General features: G+C 43.9%; 1 pseudogene; it reads right to left on the bottom strand.

Moving 5' to 3' along the window:
- Positions 1-3,447: 3,447 nt before the first annotated feature.
- Positions 3,448-12,269, bottom strand: LOC118474032 (homeobox protein knotted-1-like 4; annotated as a pseudogene).
- Between the last annotated feature and the right edge of the window lie 4,222 nt (positions 12,270-16,491).

Here is a 16,491-nt window from a genome sequence, read left to right on the forward strand (position 1 = left end):
GGTTTCCACCAGAAATCCAAGAATGTAATCTATGGCAAGGAAACATATGTGGGGTGAGGTTTATGAGCCTCTAGTCGATGATAAATGGCCACACAACCCCCATTTTTTATGAAAATAGCCATGAGCGACCTTGAAAATAGCCATGAGCGACCATTTTCAATAATACTAGAGGCTAACACCTACGGATTTTAGACCAAGAAATGGTCTCCACCAGAAATCCAAGAATGTGATCTATGGCAAGGAAACATATGTGGGGTGAGGTGTATGAGCATCTGGTCGATGATCAATGGCCACACAACCCCCATTTTTGTCGAAAATAGCCATGAGCGACCATTTTCAATAATACCTAAGGCTAACACCTACGGATTTTAGACCAAGAAATGGTCTCCACCAGAAATCCAAGAATGTGATCTATGGCAAGGAAACATATGTGGGGTGAGGTGTATGAGCGTCTGGTCGATGATCAATGGCCACACAACCCCCATTTTTGTCGAAAATAGCCATGAACGACCATTTTCAATAATACCGAAGGCTAACACCTACGGATTTTTGCCCAAGAAATGGTCTCCACCAGAAATCCAAGAATGTGATCTATGGCAAGGAAACATATGTGGGGTGAGGTGTATGAGCGTCTGGTCGATGATCAATGGCCACACAACCCCCATTTTTGTCGAAAATAGCCATGAACGACCATTTTCAATAATACCGAAGGCTAACACCTACGGATTTTTGACCAAGAAATGGTCTCCACCAGAAATCCAAGAATGTGATCTACGACAAGGAAACATATGTGGGGTGAGGTGTATGAGCCTCTGGTCGACGATCAATGGCCACACAACCCCCATTTTGCCGAAAATAGCCATGACTGACCATTTTCAATAATACCGAAGGCTAACACGTACGAGTTTTTAACCAAGAAAAGGTTTCCACCCGAAATCCAAGAATGTAATCTATGGCAAGGAAACATATGTGGGGTGAGGTGTATGAGCCTCTAGTCGATGATAAATGGCCACACAACCCCCATTTTTGTCGAAAATAGCCATGAACGACCATTTTCAATAATATCGAAGGCTAACACCTACGGATTTTTGACCAAGAAATGGTCTCCACCAGAAATCCAAGAATGTGATCTATGGCAAGGAAACATATGTGGGGTGAGGTGTACGAGCCTTTAGTCGATGATCAATGGCCACACAACCCCCATTTTGCCGAAAATAGCCATGAGCGACCATTTTCAATAATATTAGAGGCTAACACCTACGGATTTTAGACCAAGAAATGGTCTCCACCAGAAATCCAAGAATGTGATCTATGGCAAGGAAACATATGTGGGGTGAGGTGTACGAGCCTCTGGTCGATGATCAATGGCCACACAACCCCCATTTTTGTCGAAAATAGCCATGAACGACCATTTTCAATAATACCGAAGGCTAACACGTACGAGTTTTTAACCAAGAAATGGTTTCCACCAGAAATCCAAGAATGTAATCTATGGCAAGGAAACATATGTGGGGTGAGGTCTATGAGCCTCTAGTCGATGATAAATGGCCACACAACCCCCATTTTTTATGAAAATAGCCATGAGCGACCTTGAAAATAGCCATCAGCGACCATTTTCAATAATATTAGAGGCTAACACCTACGGATTTTAGACCAAGAAATGGTCTCCACCAGAAATCCAAGAATGTGATCTATGGCAAGGAAACATATGTGGGGTGAGGTGTACGAGCCTCTGGTCGATGATCAATGGCCACACAACCCCCATTTTTGTCGAAAATAGCCATGAACGACCATTTTCAATAATACCGAAGGCTAACACGTACGAGTTTTTAACCAAGAAATGGTCTCCACCAGAAATCCAAGAATGTGATCTATGGCAAGGAAACATATGTGAGGTGAGGTGTATGAGCGTCTGGTCGATGATCAATGGCCACACAACCCCCATTTTTGTCGAAAATAGCCATCACTACACCAAAATAGTAAACTTCCTAGAGCCTAAACCCTAGGAAGTTAGGCCTAAACTCTAGGAAGTTAGCTAAACTCTCGGAAGTTAAGCCATCCCGTCGGAAGTTTGGCTCTCGGAAATTTTTTGTCGGAAGTTAGCTTAACTTCCTAGAGCCCTCTAGGAAGTTAGCTAACTTCCTACAGCCAAAGAAGCCTCTCGGGAGTTAGTAGATTCTCGGAAGTTAATAGCTTCACGCCGTCAGCGCCGTCAGCTGACTAACTTCCTACGACTAACTTCCTACGGCTGACTGTAGACCCTAGGAAGTTAGCCAGCTAACTTCCTACGGCTTACTGTAGCCTCTAGGAAGTTAATTTGACTAGCATTACAAATGTTGTTTATTTTTATTTTACACCACATTACACAACATAACAAATATATCAACAGATATATAGCACAACATATTTTCACATAAAACATCTCACACACAATCACATAACAATATTTAAATCCTTAGTCTCATCAATTACATCACGAAAGTCTCATCCATAGTCATAATAATACACATCTCATCGTCCAGTACTAATAAGAGACAATATCTCATACAGTCATAATAAAAGTCTCAATTATCATAACACAATAACATGGAAGCTCACGGTCGCCGATCACCATCGGGTTACAGTGACGAGTGATGGTCGATACCTCCACTAGCGAAGAGGGTTTCGACAAAGTCTAACTCGTCTTCTCGTTCATGCGTCGGCAAGGTAGTTGGAGGGGTCTAATATACATGTACAAATGACATTTACTGAGTTACATCATAATATAGTTAACAACAAGTAAATGATGATGAATTTGCATACCTGATGAATTTGCTGAGTTACATCATTAGAAGCTACACATGGTCGTGCTCCTCTGATTACTATTAAGCTAGTTCTACCTAACAACAAATTCAGCAAGAATTTAAGCAGGTGCATGGTTATAGATCAAGAAAATGAAAGTGTGTAAACTATGTCGTGCAGACGACATACATGGATCCAGAGCTGCCGCAGGAGCGCATGCATAGCTGCAAGAAATGGTCTTAAGCCTTATTAAGAACATAGTTCGTTCACATAAGAACTTTTAGTTAGTCCCCGCTTTTTTGTGGGAAAATTATAGCTAGGCACTCTTTTTTCTTGCATGCACACACTTAGCTTCTAAAAAAACCCAATATATACTACTATTTATCTTCGTCGCATGCGTAGCTGCAATAAATGTTCATGTTGTTACTGCTAAGGGCTAAGTTACAATGAGTGTGCATAGCCTAGCTAGCTAGATAACACACCACAATATAATGCATGCAAGGACTTAATACTACACAGCGCCAAATAAATGTTTTCTGTGATTGGAAAATAATCATGTGTACTAGGATACCTGCACGTACTGCCACAGTCGGTATAGTACTACGGGCTAAGGCTACTCCCAACAGAGACAAAAAACAATTCAAGACGATTATTAACTCAGTTTAGTTAAACATAATCACCTAATAACGAGAATGCATCGATCTGGGCCTCCATGCTCCTGAAGAATTCGTCGGCTTCCTCGATTGGCCTTGTGAGCTCCTGTCTGTAACTCACCAACATGTGACAGTAGATCTACTGCACGCGCGCACAGAAACACACGACATGTAGATCCATTGTCTCAGCTAGATATATGCACGATCAGAAAACCTAGAAATGAATCAGTTACTCATCACGTACTGATATATATAGATATTGTTGGGGACTTGTTCTCAAATGCTAAGAGTTAAGAACAAGGCAACATAAAAAGTGTTAAGTGTTAAAGTCCTTCGTCCTTCGAAGCATTATGTCCCTTCGGGAAATAATGAGTTTCGGACGAAAGTCATAAGAGACATACCTTCGTAAACATAACAAGTAATGACGAAGGATTCATATAAAGCATGAAATATAATATAAGCATCATCATAGAATCATTTCTATTTTATTAACATGGAAAAATAGAAATGATTTCAAATTACAAATGTACCTTCGGTCCTGAGAGAAGATAAAAAGTACAAGCGTGACGCAAAAGCAAATGCCAAGTTCGTGTGAACAGTACGGGGGTACTGTTCATCTATTTATAGACACAGGACGCAGCCTGTTACGAATTACAATTATGCCCTTTACAAAAGTTTACAACATTATCTTAGACCTCTATGGATAAAAAGGTCATTCTATCTTTATGTCGGTTTGCAACGCCGAAGCTCTATAAAAAGGAACCTTCGGCCATTTCCTGGGGACGATTTCAGCCGAAGCTGCTTCTTCACGCAAGACCTTCGGCGCAACGAAGCATGGGCCCAACAGTAGCCCCTTTCGCGGCGCTAGATCGTTTTTCGTAACGAGCTTGAACCGTGAAAAAATCCTCTCAAGCTTCGGGAAGCCGAAGGTCCAAAAAACACCTTCCCTGAGCTCGTTGCCGAGAAACGATCCATTTCCCGAGATCGTGTCGGTCCCACCTTGCAGAGTCACTGTTTGGTCTTTGCGGTCCACTGCGCAGCGAGTACAAGTTACTGCCCGCCTGGTGTAAAAACCCTGCCGCTTCGCCTTCTTACCTGCAGCACTATATAAACAGACGAGTAGGTGTGAAGTTACCACAGCATTTACTGCTATTTGCACTGTTTTGCTGCCAAAATTTTTAACCATCACCGAAGCTTGTTTGTCAGGTTTGAACGAAGCTCCATCTTGAAGCCTGCTTCGGAGAAAAAAGTATTAAAGTTTCACAAGTTCATAATTAAATGGCCAGAGTTCGCTCTACAGCTAGGGTTGAGCGTGAGGGGGACGAAACTGAAGCTTCGGAGACTGTGCCCATCTCCGAAGCGATGCAGCGCTCCGGACTGGTGACTACGGAAGAAATGGCTGCTGCCGGAGCAAACCCGACAGCTGCCGAAGGAGAAGGGAACATTGAAGAAACCGACTCCGAAGATGACTACCGTATTGCCATGCCCAGCAAACCCAGCCACCTAGACTTCGGAAAATCGACTGTTTCAAAGGTTGATCTCGCCAAGATGGTGAAAGCAGGTTTTTTCAGTGAAGATCAGAAGAAGCTACTTCGCTTCGGGGGAGAAGAGACCACCCCGAAGCCAGAGAAGGACGAGGTTGTCATCTTCAAAAGCTTTTTAAAGGCTGGGCTAAGATTCCCTGTTCACGAGATTGTTGCGGAGATATTGAAGAGGTTTGGCATCTACCTTCATCAGTTAACTCCTAACGCTATCGTTAGGCTTAGCGTTTATATTTGGGCCCTCCGAAGCCAAGCAGTGGAGCCTTTTGCTGACAGTTTCTGTCGAGTTCATGAATTGCATTATCAAACAAAGGCCAGAAAAGATGGGCTTCATGAAAACTTCGGTTGCTACAATTTTGCCTACCGGAAAACCGCAAAGTTTCCTGTAATTAGCTACCGAAGCAAATGGCCGGTAGGCTGGAAATCAGAATGGTTCTATGTCAAGGTTGATGAGGACAAGGAGAAGCTTGTGCAAAGTCCACTCGAGCTAACTTTCGGAGAAACCCGACCCCACTGCAACATGACACCAGAGGGTCAAACTCAACGGGCAATGGATGAATTCAGAATCATTGCAGAGCATATTGGTACCAGGGATCTGGTTCAAGAATTCTTAGCATTCAAAGTTTTCCCTACTCTGAAAAAATGGGAAATGCCAAAGTTAAAGGGGGAGAAGAAGGAAGGGGATCTTGTCCGGCTTCCTTACCACTTCAAATTCAAGAAATATTTTAAGAAGCCCTGCCAAGAGTGGCTGGACACAGTTGAGGTGATGTGTAATGAAATTCTTGGAAATTATTCGAAAAAAGAAGATCAACTGATGACAGCAGCCTTCGGTACCCGTCCGAAGCGAAGGCTGAACCGAGTGCTTGATGCACTGGGCTTCGAATATCCTGACTATGCGCAGCTGAACAAGGATGCTGAGGGCCAGAGAAGAAAAAGAGAGGCCGAAGCTTTAAACAAGGATGAAGAACAACCACCAAAAAAGAAGAAAATTGTCAAGAGAAAAATATCAACTCCAAAGCGAAAACTATCCGAAGGAGAGGGGACCCCCACACCACCTTCTACCAGCGACGTGGAGGAAATTCTAAAGGTAATGACTGAACCCATGCCCACGAAGCTAAGTCCATTAGGGCCTCGACTGACGAAGCTTTTTCAAAAGGTGGCGGAGCCGGAAAAAACGAAGATAACCAAAGCAAAAAGGCAAAGAATTATTGCCGTAACAGAAGTTATTGACAAGACGCCACCGAGAGCATCAATTCAGAAAACAGCAGCTGCTGAAGACACAACAAACGTCGAAGTCGCACCTTCGGAGGTCGCGGCTACCGAAGCCGCTACAGCCGAAGATGTGAACTTAGAGACTACCATTGAGAATATCGACAAAATTTTAGAAGACATGGCTGCAGAAGAAGCTGCCGCTGCTGCTAAAAAAGTCATGGCCGCAGTGCCTGAGAAGGGGAAAGAAATAGCCGAAGTCGCTTCGGACGACGAAGCCTACACATTTCAAAATTTAATTGGGCAAAAACTTTCGGAGGACGAAATAGAAGAGCTAAAAGACTATGCCAAATCTTGCGGATACAGGCCAGGAGCTCTTCTATTCGGAGGTGTGGACGATGAAAAATTAGGCTGCATTCGAGACCAAACCGGAGCTAAGGTCATCGGTACTCTGTCAAAGAGTATCGGTTTTCCGAAGCTAGAGATAGATATCAGCCGCTACCGACGACAGCATATCGTCGGCAGCTTATTTTATTCCAATTTCAAGGTAAACAATCTTTTCTCTGTTCCTTATTGCTTTGGATAATGAAAATGTTACTAACGAAAACTGTTTTTGTGCAGAGCATGCTACTGAGCAAAGCTCTGAAGATGCAGCAGGATTTAGAGGACAAAAAACACGAAGCTATAATTGGAAATTTGGAGAGCAAAATAAAAGAACAATCAGTCATCATTGAAAAGAAAGACTTCGAACTTCAATCAACCGAAGGCTTGCTGGCAGAGACCGAAGCTAAAATATCAGAATTGAATTCGAAGCTTATCGGTCAATCAAAACAGTTTGAACAAGAAAAGCTAGAGCTTAATTCTAAACTTGAAGCCGAAGTCCAAGCCAACTCAAATTTGAAGAAATCATTAACAAGCCTTCAGGATAAATGTTTGAATTTTAGCAACAATTGTATCCAACAACTAAAGAAGATCTTTTACTCAGTTGGAGCCAGCAGCGGGAAATTTACCCCTTCGGATGAAGATTTACCAAAAGCCTTCAATCATATCGAAGCTGAAATTGAAGAACTTGACGAAGTTATAGCTGGGCACGGTGACTTCTGTGCCTGGGTAGCTTCTCGGGGTACTGCTGCAGCATTCCTGAAGGCTGGCTGCGAGCATGGAAAGATCGTCAACAGGCCCAACTTCACCCTGTCTCCATCAATCCTGGACGATATACCTGACCTCGCCCGAAGTATCTCAAATAGATTTATAAAAATGATATGGACAAAAGGCGGGCGGGAGAAGGCTGGAGACGAAGCTCGAAGTCATCTTGAACCAGTAAGAAATCCTACTTTGTACTTACCTTCTCCTTCATACTTGATTTTTACTCTGGATACCTGGATTCATGTAGGATGACGAAGCTGAAGGTGATTAAAGAATATGCCGCTGAAGCGGGAGTCTGAAGAAGATTAGTAGTAGTAGGCTAGAAAATTTGTAACAACTTGTTGTAAATACAATTAAACCGTTCTCAAGGAACTTTGTACATACCTTGTAATATATCCTTACCCTTTTATTAAGACGCTTTGATGTGGACGAAATCAATATTTTGAGCCGAAGGCGAAAAACACCTTCCCTTCTTTTCGTACACAACGAAGCATTAAAGACTGCTTCTTCTTTCTGCGGAAGCTTTGCTTTTTTGTACAAAACATAAAAGACTACTTCTTCTTTCTGCCGAAGCTTTTCTTTTTTTGTACACTCCAAAACATAAAAGAATACTTCTCCTTTTTGCCGAAGCAACCACTTAGTAACACAGATGCCATGAATGAATGCTTATGAATGCAAATGCTATGATGTAATGTGATGTGCGAATGAATGTCCAAAACATATAACCGAAGCCACACTCAACCATTATTTCCTTGGAATCAACCACACATCAGCTCTGCATTCCCTTAGGAACGACTTTGGAGCTTCCTCGTCTTTTACTTAGACGGTATAAACTCTGCATTCCCTTAGGAACGTCTTTGGAGTTTCTTCGCCTTTTACTTAGGCGGTATAAGCTCTGCATTCCCTTAGGAACGTCTTTGGAGCTTCTTCGTCTTTTACTTAGACGGTATAAACTCTGCATTCCCTTAGGAACGTCTTTGGAGTTTCTTCGCCTTTTACTTAGGCGGTATAAGCTCTGCATTCCCTTAGGAACGTCTTTGGAGCTTCTTCGTCTTTTACTTAGACGGTATAAACTCTGCATTCCCTTAGGAACGTCTTTGGAGTTTCTTCGCCTTTTACTTAGGCGGTATAAGCTCTGCATTCCCTTAGGAACGTCTTTGGAGCTTCTTCTCTTTTTTCTTTTTCAGTTCCTGCACTCGATGGTGCGTTCTGAGCTGTTACATTTACATTTTTTGGGGGATTTTGCTCTTATAAGACTAAAAAAGGAAATTACACATGATGGCCCCATTAAAAACCTTTCTCCCCCTTCGGAAAGGAAAAGGGTGCCATGAAAAAGAAAAGAAAAAACATAAAAAATTACATCATGTTATACATAGTATCGCCGAAGCTCATCCGCATTCCAAGACCTTGGAATTTCGTTGCCATCCATGTCCTTTAATCTGTACGATCCAGGCCTTGACGAAGATACTACTAAGAATGGTCCTTCCCATTTCAACTGTAGCTTACCCACTGTATCTGGGTTAGCCACTCTCCGAAGCACCAAGTGTCCCGGCTCAATATTTTTTAACCGGACTTTTCTATCTCGCCATTTAACTGTTTCAGCCTGATATTTATTGATATTCTCCACGGCCTGAAGCCTGATCCCTTCTAAAGCATCCTTTTCCACAAGGCAAGCATCTTCGGGACCTGATTCTGCCGAAGCTACTACTCTTATTGATCCAGCTTTGGCTTCTTCCGGGGTTATTGCTTCGTCTCCGAATAATAACTTGAATGGGGTAAAGCCTATAGATCTTGATGCTGTTGTATTGTGGCTCCACACCACTTTGGTTAACTGGTCTGGCCACTTTAAGCTTCAGGGACTTAAGCCTGTGAAGAAAATGAGTTTTCCTCGTGGGAAACAACGAAATTATTACATGAAAACTAACAATGTTCTTTGTTTCACAGAAAATAAAACTGAATAGAAAAGACTGCTATCAAAGGTAGGATATGTGTCAATAAATGTGCTTCGACTCTGGCACAGTGCTGTTGACTGTGCGAGCTTCGGATTGTTCTCTGAAGTCCCTTTGGTGTGGGGCATATTGACTCCCTTCTGGCTGTTGACCCTGTTGCAGTGGAGGTGGAGGCGGAGGCTGCTGCCAGGAAGCTTGAGGTTGACTTGCCGAAGCTACAGAAGCTGCAGGGTGGTTGTCTATGTATTGTGGGATGTAAGGTGGATGATACGAAGCAGTATGCATGACCTGCTTCGGCTGAGCTTGTTGAGATGCAGCTTCGGCTATTTCCTTTTGCTTCTGGATTGTAATATGGCACGTCCTGGTGGTATGGCCCTTGCTTTCTCCACAGAACAAGCAAAACAGCTTCCTTGGTTGATCTCCGAATCTTCCGCCGAAGCCCCTGGCGCCTCTGCCTCTTGGAGCTGGTGGCCGGAAGAAAGTTTGTTGTTGCCCCGAAGCCTGTGAGGAGCACTGCGGTCTGTTCTGCTGACTCCCCTTATCATCATTCTGAGTAGAGTTGTGGATGGACCTGACATGCCTCGGATAGGATCTTCCTCCGAAGCCCCTGGTCATTTCAGAAAATCTGAAGGCCTCCTCCCTTCTTTGGCGAAAGTCATTGTCAGCACGAATGTACTCGTCCATCTTTTGGAGCAGCTTCTCCAGGGTCTGAGGAGGCTTCCTAGCAAAGTATTGAGCAGCAGGTCCAGGACGAAGCCCCTTGATCATGGCTTCGATGACAATTTCATTGGGCACCGTTGGTGCCTGCGCCCTCAAACGCAAGAACCTTCTGACATACGCCTGAAGGTATTCTTCATGATCCTGAGTGCACTGGAACAAGGCTTGAGCAGTGACCGGCTTCGTCTGAAATCCTTGAAAGCTGGTCAATAACATATCCTTCAGCTTCTGCCATGAAGTGATCGTTCCTGGCCGAAGGGAGGAATACCAGGTCTGAGCAACACTCCTGACGGCCATAACGAAAGACTTTGCCATTACTGCAGCATTGCCACCATACGAAGACACTGTTGCTTCGTAACTCATCAAGAACTGCTTCGGGTCCGAATGGCCATCGAACATGGGAAGCTGGGGTGGCTTATAGGACGGAGGCCAAGGTGTAGCCTGCAGATCAGCGGACAGAGGAGAAGCATCGTCGAAAACAAAATTTCCATGATGGAAATTGTCATACCAGTCATCTTCATTGAAGAAGCCCTCCTGATGAAGGTCTTTTTGTTGAGGCCTTCGGTTCTGCTCATCGTGGGTAAGATGACGGACTTCTTCAGAAGCTTCGTCTATCTGCCTCTGCAGCTCAGCTAGCCTGGCCATCTTCTCCTTCTTCCTCTGCACCTGTTGATGTAGCATCTCCATGTCCCTGATCTCTTGGTCTAGTTCATCCTCCTGAATCGTCGGGCTGACAGCCTTCCTCTTCTGGTTTCGGGCCTCCCGAAGAGAGACGGTCTCCTGGTTGGGGTCCAGCGGTTGCAGTGCTGCAGCCCCAGTCGCTGAAGCTTTCTTCGGCGCCATAGCGAGGGTCTATAGCTTCCGAAGGTGTTCAAAAAACTCGAAGTGGAAGTGAGTTCACCGGAGGTGGGCGCCAATGTTGGGGACTTGTTCTCAAATGCTAAGAGTTAAGAACAAGGCAACATAAAAAGTGTTAAGTGTTAAAGTCCTTCGTCCTTCGAAGCATTATGTCCCTTCGGGAAATAATGAGTTTCGGACGAAAGTCATAAGAGACATACCTTCGTAAACATAACAAGTAATGACGAAGGATTCATATAAAGCATGAAATATAATATAAGCATCATCATAGAATCATTTCTATTTTATTAACATGGAAAAATAGAAATGATTTCAAATTACAAATGTACCTTCGTTCCTGAGAGAAGATAAAAAGTACAAGCGTGACGCAAAAGCAAATGCCAAGTTCGTGTGAACAGTACGGGGGTACTGTTCATCTATTTATAGACACAGGACGCAGCCTGTTACGAATTACAATTATGCCCTTTACAAAAGTTTACAACATTATCTTAGACCTCTATGGATAAAAAGGTCATTCTATCTTTATGTCGGTTTGCAACGCCGAAGCTCTATAAAAAGGAACCTTCGGCCATTTCCTGGGGACGATTTCAGCCGAAGCTGCTTCTTCACGCAAGACCTTCGGCGCAACGAAGCATGGGCCCAACAGATATATACGTTGTTATACCATGAACTGGTCGAGCTCTGGGTCTGCTGCTCGTCGTTGTTCTTGTCTGTCGTCTGAATTCATTTCGACGTCATCAGCGAGGGCAGAAAGCCGGCCGACAATCTCTGGCGGCACTCTGACCTCAAGTAACAAAAAACACACAAAAGAGAAATTCCTCATGAAAAATTGGAGAATAATATATAAGGACGGAGCTAGCACATTAAAAAAAATCAAGAAGCCATGTTTTCGCTCTCTGGCAAAATTAGCTATAGAATTGTATGTCTCTGGGAAATCTGCTGCACGCATACCTTCCGGCAGTCTATGAAGGCTCTCAAGACAGCCGGATAGAGTGGGTGGGACATGATCTTTGCCTTCATTATTTCGGATCCCCTCTCGCTGTTGGCAGCACACGGCAGTGGTGGCGCCTCCGCCGGCGGTGGAGACGACGTGGCGGAAGCGTTGTGATCTAAGGCGAGGTAGAAGGGCGTCGTGGTTGCTGCCTGCTTTGAGCCACCGGTAAGATCAGCATCGGGCGCATCGGATGTAGGCTTGGGCGACCAGTGGGATGCCGCGGCGAGCAGGGGCGAGGGCAGGGGCGGCAGGCGGGGCCAGGGTGGAGCCGGGGGCGGCGAGCGGGGCCGGAGGAAGCCGCGCCGGCGGGAGCGGCGGCCGAGGGCGAGACCGAGGGAGAGAGAAACGCGAGAGAGAGAAGTGAGTGAGAAAGGTGAGAGAAGAGATAAGGTTGAGGAGAGGTTTAAAATAAAAAATATAACTTCCTAGAGTACAGCCGTAGGAAGTTACATAACTTCCTAGAGTTTGTACATTTACTCTAGGAAGTTAAGTAACTTCCTAGAGCTGGTCGTAGGAAGTTAGCTTTTCGTTTGACTGGTCAAAAGCTGAAATCTAACTTCCTAGAGGAGGCCATAGGAAGTTAGCTTTTCGTTTGACTGGTCAAAAGATGAAATCCAACTTCCTAGAGGAGGCCGTAGGAAGTTAGCTAGGCTGCTAACTTCTTAGAGCCGACCGTAGGAAGTTAACTTTTCGTTTGACTGGTCAAAAGCTGAAATCTAACTTCCTAGAGGAGGCTGTAGGAAGTTAGCTGCCCATGCTAACTTCCTACGGCTGCCTCTAGGAAGTTAGTGGCTCGTTTGGTCGAACGCATTGGTCAGCCTGTGAAAGCTAACTTCCTACAGCTTTTATAAAATACCGTAGGAAGTTATGTTTATTTCCTAGAGCTACCAGTTGCCTCTCGGAAGTTATTTATTTCCTACGGTTTGTTATAAAAGCTGTAGGAAGTTAAAAAACCGTAGGAAGTGTATGATTTTGGTGTAGTGCATGAATGACCATTTTCAAAAAATACCAAAGGCTAACACGTACGGATTTTTGACCAAGAAATGGTCTCCACCAGAAATCCAAGAATGTGATCTATGGCAAGGAAACATATGTGGGGTGAGGTGTATGAGCCTCTGGTCGATGATCAATGGCCACACAACCCCCATTTTGCCGAAAATAGCCATGAATGACCATTTTCAATAATACCGAAGGCTAACACGTACGAGTTTTTAACCAAGAAATGGTCTCCACCAGAAATCCAAGAATGTGATCTATGGCAAGGAAATATATGTGGGGTGAGGTTTATGAGCCTCTAGTCGATGATAAATGGCCACACAACCCCCATTTTTTATGAAAATAGCAATGAGCGACCATTTTCAATAATACTGGAGGCTAAGACCTACGGATTTTTGACCAAGAAATGGTCTCCACCAGAAATCCAAGAATGTGATCTATGGCAAGGAAACATATGTGGGGTGAGGTGTATGAGCCTCTGGTCGATGATCAATTGCCACACAACCCCCATTTTGTCGAAAATAGCCATGAACGACCATTTTCAATAATACCGAAGGCTAACACCTACGGATTTTTGACCAAGAAATGGTCTCCACCAGAAATCCAAGAATGTGATCTATGGCAAGGAAACATATGTGGGGTGAGGTGTATGAGCCTCTAGTCGATGATCAATGGCCACACAACCCCCATTTTTGTCGAAAATAGCCATGAATGACCATTTTCAATAATACCGAAGGCTAACACCTACGAGTTTTTATCCAAGAAACGGTCTCCACCAGAAATCCAAGAATGTGATCTATGGCAAGGAAACATATGTGGGGTGAGGTGTATGAGCCTCTGGTCGATGATCAATGGCACACAACCCCCATTTTTTATGAAAATAGCCATGAGCGACCTTGAAAATAGCCATGAGCGACCATTTTCAATAATACTAGAGGCTAAGACCTGTGGATTTTTGACTAAGAAATGGTCTCCACCAGAAATCCAAGAATGTGATCTATGGCAAGGAAACATATGTGGGGTGAGGTGTATGAGCCTCTGGTCGATGATCAATGGCCACACAACCCCCATTTTTTATGAAAATAGCCATGAACGACCATTTTCAAAAATACCAAAGGCTAACACCTACGGATTTTTGACCAAGAAATGGTCTCCACCAGAAATCCAAGAATGTGATCTATGGCAAGGAAACATATGTGGGGTGAGGTGTACGAGCCTCTGGTCGATGATCAATGGCCACAGAACCCCCATTTTGCTGAAAATAGCCATGAACGACCATTTTCAATAATACCGAAGGCTAACACGTACGAGTTTTTAACCAAGAAATGGTCTCCACCAGAAATCCAAGAATGTGATCTATGGCAAGGAAACATTTGTGGGGTGAGGTGTACGAGCCTTTAGTCGATGATCAATGGCCACACAACCCCCATTTTGCCGAAAATCGCCATGAGCGACCATTTTCAATAATATTAGAGGCTAACACCTACGGATTTTAGACCAAGAAATGGTCTCCACCAGAAATCCAAGAATGTGATCTATGGCAAGGAAACATATGTGGGGTGAGGTGTACGAGCCTCTGGTCGATGATCAATGGCCACACAACCCCCATTTTTGTCGAAAATAGCCATGAACGACCATTTTCAATAATACCGAAGGCTAACACGTACGAGTTTTTAACCAAGAAATGGTCTCCACCAGAAATCCAAGAATGTGATCTATGGCAAGGAAACATATGTGGGGTGAGGTGTATGAGTGTCTGGTCGATGATCAATGGCCACACAACCCCCATTTTTGTCGAAAATAGCAATGAACGACCTTGAAAATAGCCATGAGCGACCATTTTCAATAATACTAGAGGCTAACACCTACGGATTTTAGACCAAGAAATGGTCTCCACCAGAAATCCAAGAATGTGATCTATGACAAGGAAACATATGTGGGGTGAGGTGTATGAGCGTCTGGTCGATGATCAATGGCCACACAACCCCCATTTTTGTCAAAAATAGTCATGAACGACCATTTTCAATAATACCGAAGGCTAACACCTACGGATTTTTGCCCAAGAAATGGTCTCCACCAGAAATCCAAGAATGTGATCTATGGCAAGGAAACATATGTGGGGTGAGGTGTATGAGCCTCTGGTCGACGATCAATGGCCACACAACCCCCATTTTGCCGAAAATAGCCATGAACGACCATTTTCAATAATACCGAAGGCTAACACGTACGAGTTTTTGACCAAGAAATGGTCTCCACCAAAAATCCAAGAATGTGATCTATGGCAAGGAAACATATGTGGGGTGAGGTGTATGAGCCTCTGGTCGACGATCAATGGCCACACAACCCCCATTTTGCCGAAAATAGCCATGAATGACCATTTTCAATAATACTAGAGGCTAAGACCTACGGATTTTAGACCAAGAAATGGTCTCCACCAGAAATCCAAGAATGTGATCTATGGCAAGGAAACATATGTGGGGTGAGGTGTATGAGTGTCTGGTCGATGATCAATGGCCACACAACCCCCATTTTTGTCGAAAATAGCCATGAACGACCATTTTCAAAAATACCGAAGGCTAACACCTACGGATTTTTCACCAAGAAATGGTTTCCACCAGAAATCCAAGAATGTGATCTATGGCAAGGAAACATATGTGGGGTGAGGTTTATGAGCCTCTGGTCGATGATCAATGGCCACACAACCCCCATTTTTGTCGAAAATAGCCATGAATGACCATTTTCAATAATACCGAAGGCTAACACGTACGAGTTTTTAACCAAGAAATGGTTTCCACCAGAAATCCAAGAATATAATCTATGGCAAGGAAACATATGTGGGGTGAGGTTTATGAGCCTCTAGTCGATGATAAATGGCCACACAACCCCCATTTTTTATGAAAATAGCCACGAGCGACCTTGAAAATAGCCATGAGCGACCATTTCTTGGTCTAAAATCCGTAGGTGTTAGCCTCTAATATTTTTGAAAATGGTCGCTCATGGCTATTTTCGGCAAGGAAACATATGTGGGGTGAGGTGTACGAGCCTCTGGTCGATGATCAATGGCCACACAACCCCCATTTTTGTCGAAAATAGCCATGAACGACCATTTTCAATAATACCGAAGGCTAACACGTACGAGTTTTTAACCAAGAAATGGTCTCCACCAGAAATCCAAGAATGTGATCTATGGCAAGGAAACATATGTGGGGTGAGGTGTATGAGCGTCTGGTCGATGATCAATGGCCACACAACCCCCATTTTTGTCGAAAATAGCCATGAATGACCATTTTCAAAAATACAAAAGGCTAACACGTACGGATTTTTGACCAAGAAATGGTCTCCATCAGAAATCCAAGAATGTGATCTATGGCAAGGAAACATATGTGGGGTGAGGTGTATGAGCCTCTGGTCGATGATCAATGAACACACAACCCACATTTTGCCGAAAATAGCCATGAATGACCATTTTCAAAAATACCGAAGGCTAACACGTACGAGTTTTTAACCAAGAAATGGTCTCCACCAGAAATCTAAGAATGTGATCTATGGCAAGGAAACATATGTGGGGTGAGGTTTATGAGCCTCTAGTCGATGATAAATGGCCACACAACCCCCATTTTTTATGAAAATAGCCATGAGCGACCATT

The sequence above is a fragment of the Zea mays genome, unplaced genomic scaffold, assembly GCF_902167145.1.
Source record: "Zea mays cultivar B73 unplaced genomic scaffold, Zm-B73-REFERENCE-NAM-5.0 scaffold_195, whole genome shotgun sequence".
Taxonomy (NCBI): Eukaryota; Viridiplantae; Streptophyta; class Magnoliopsida; order Poales; family Poaceae; genus Zea; species Zea mays.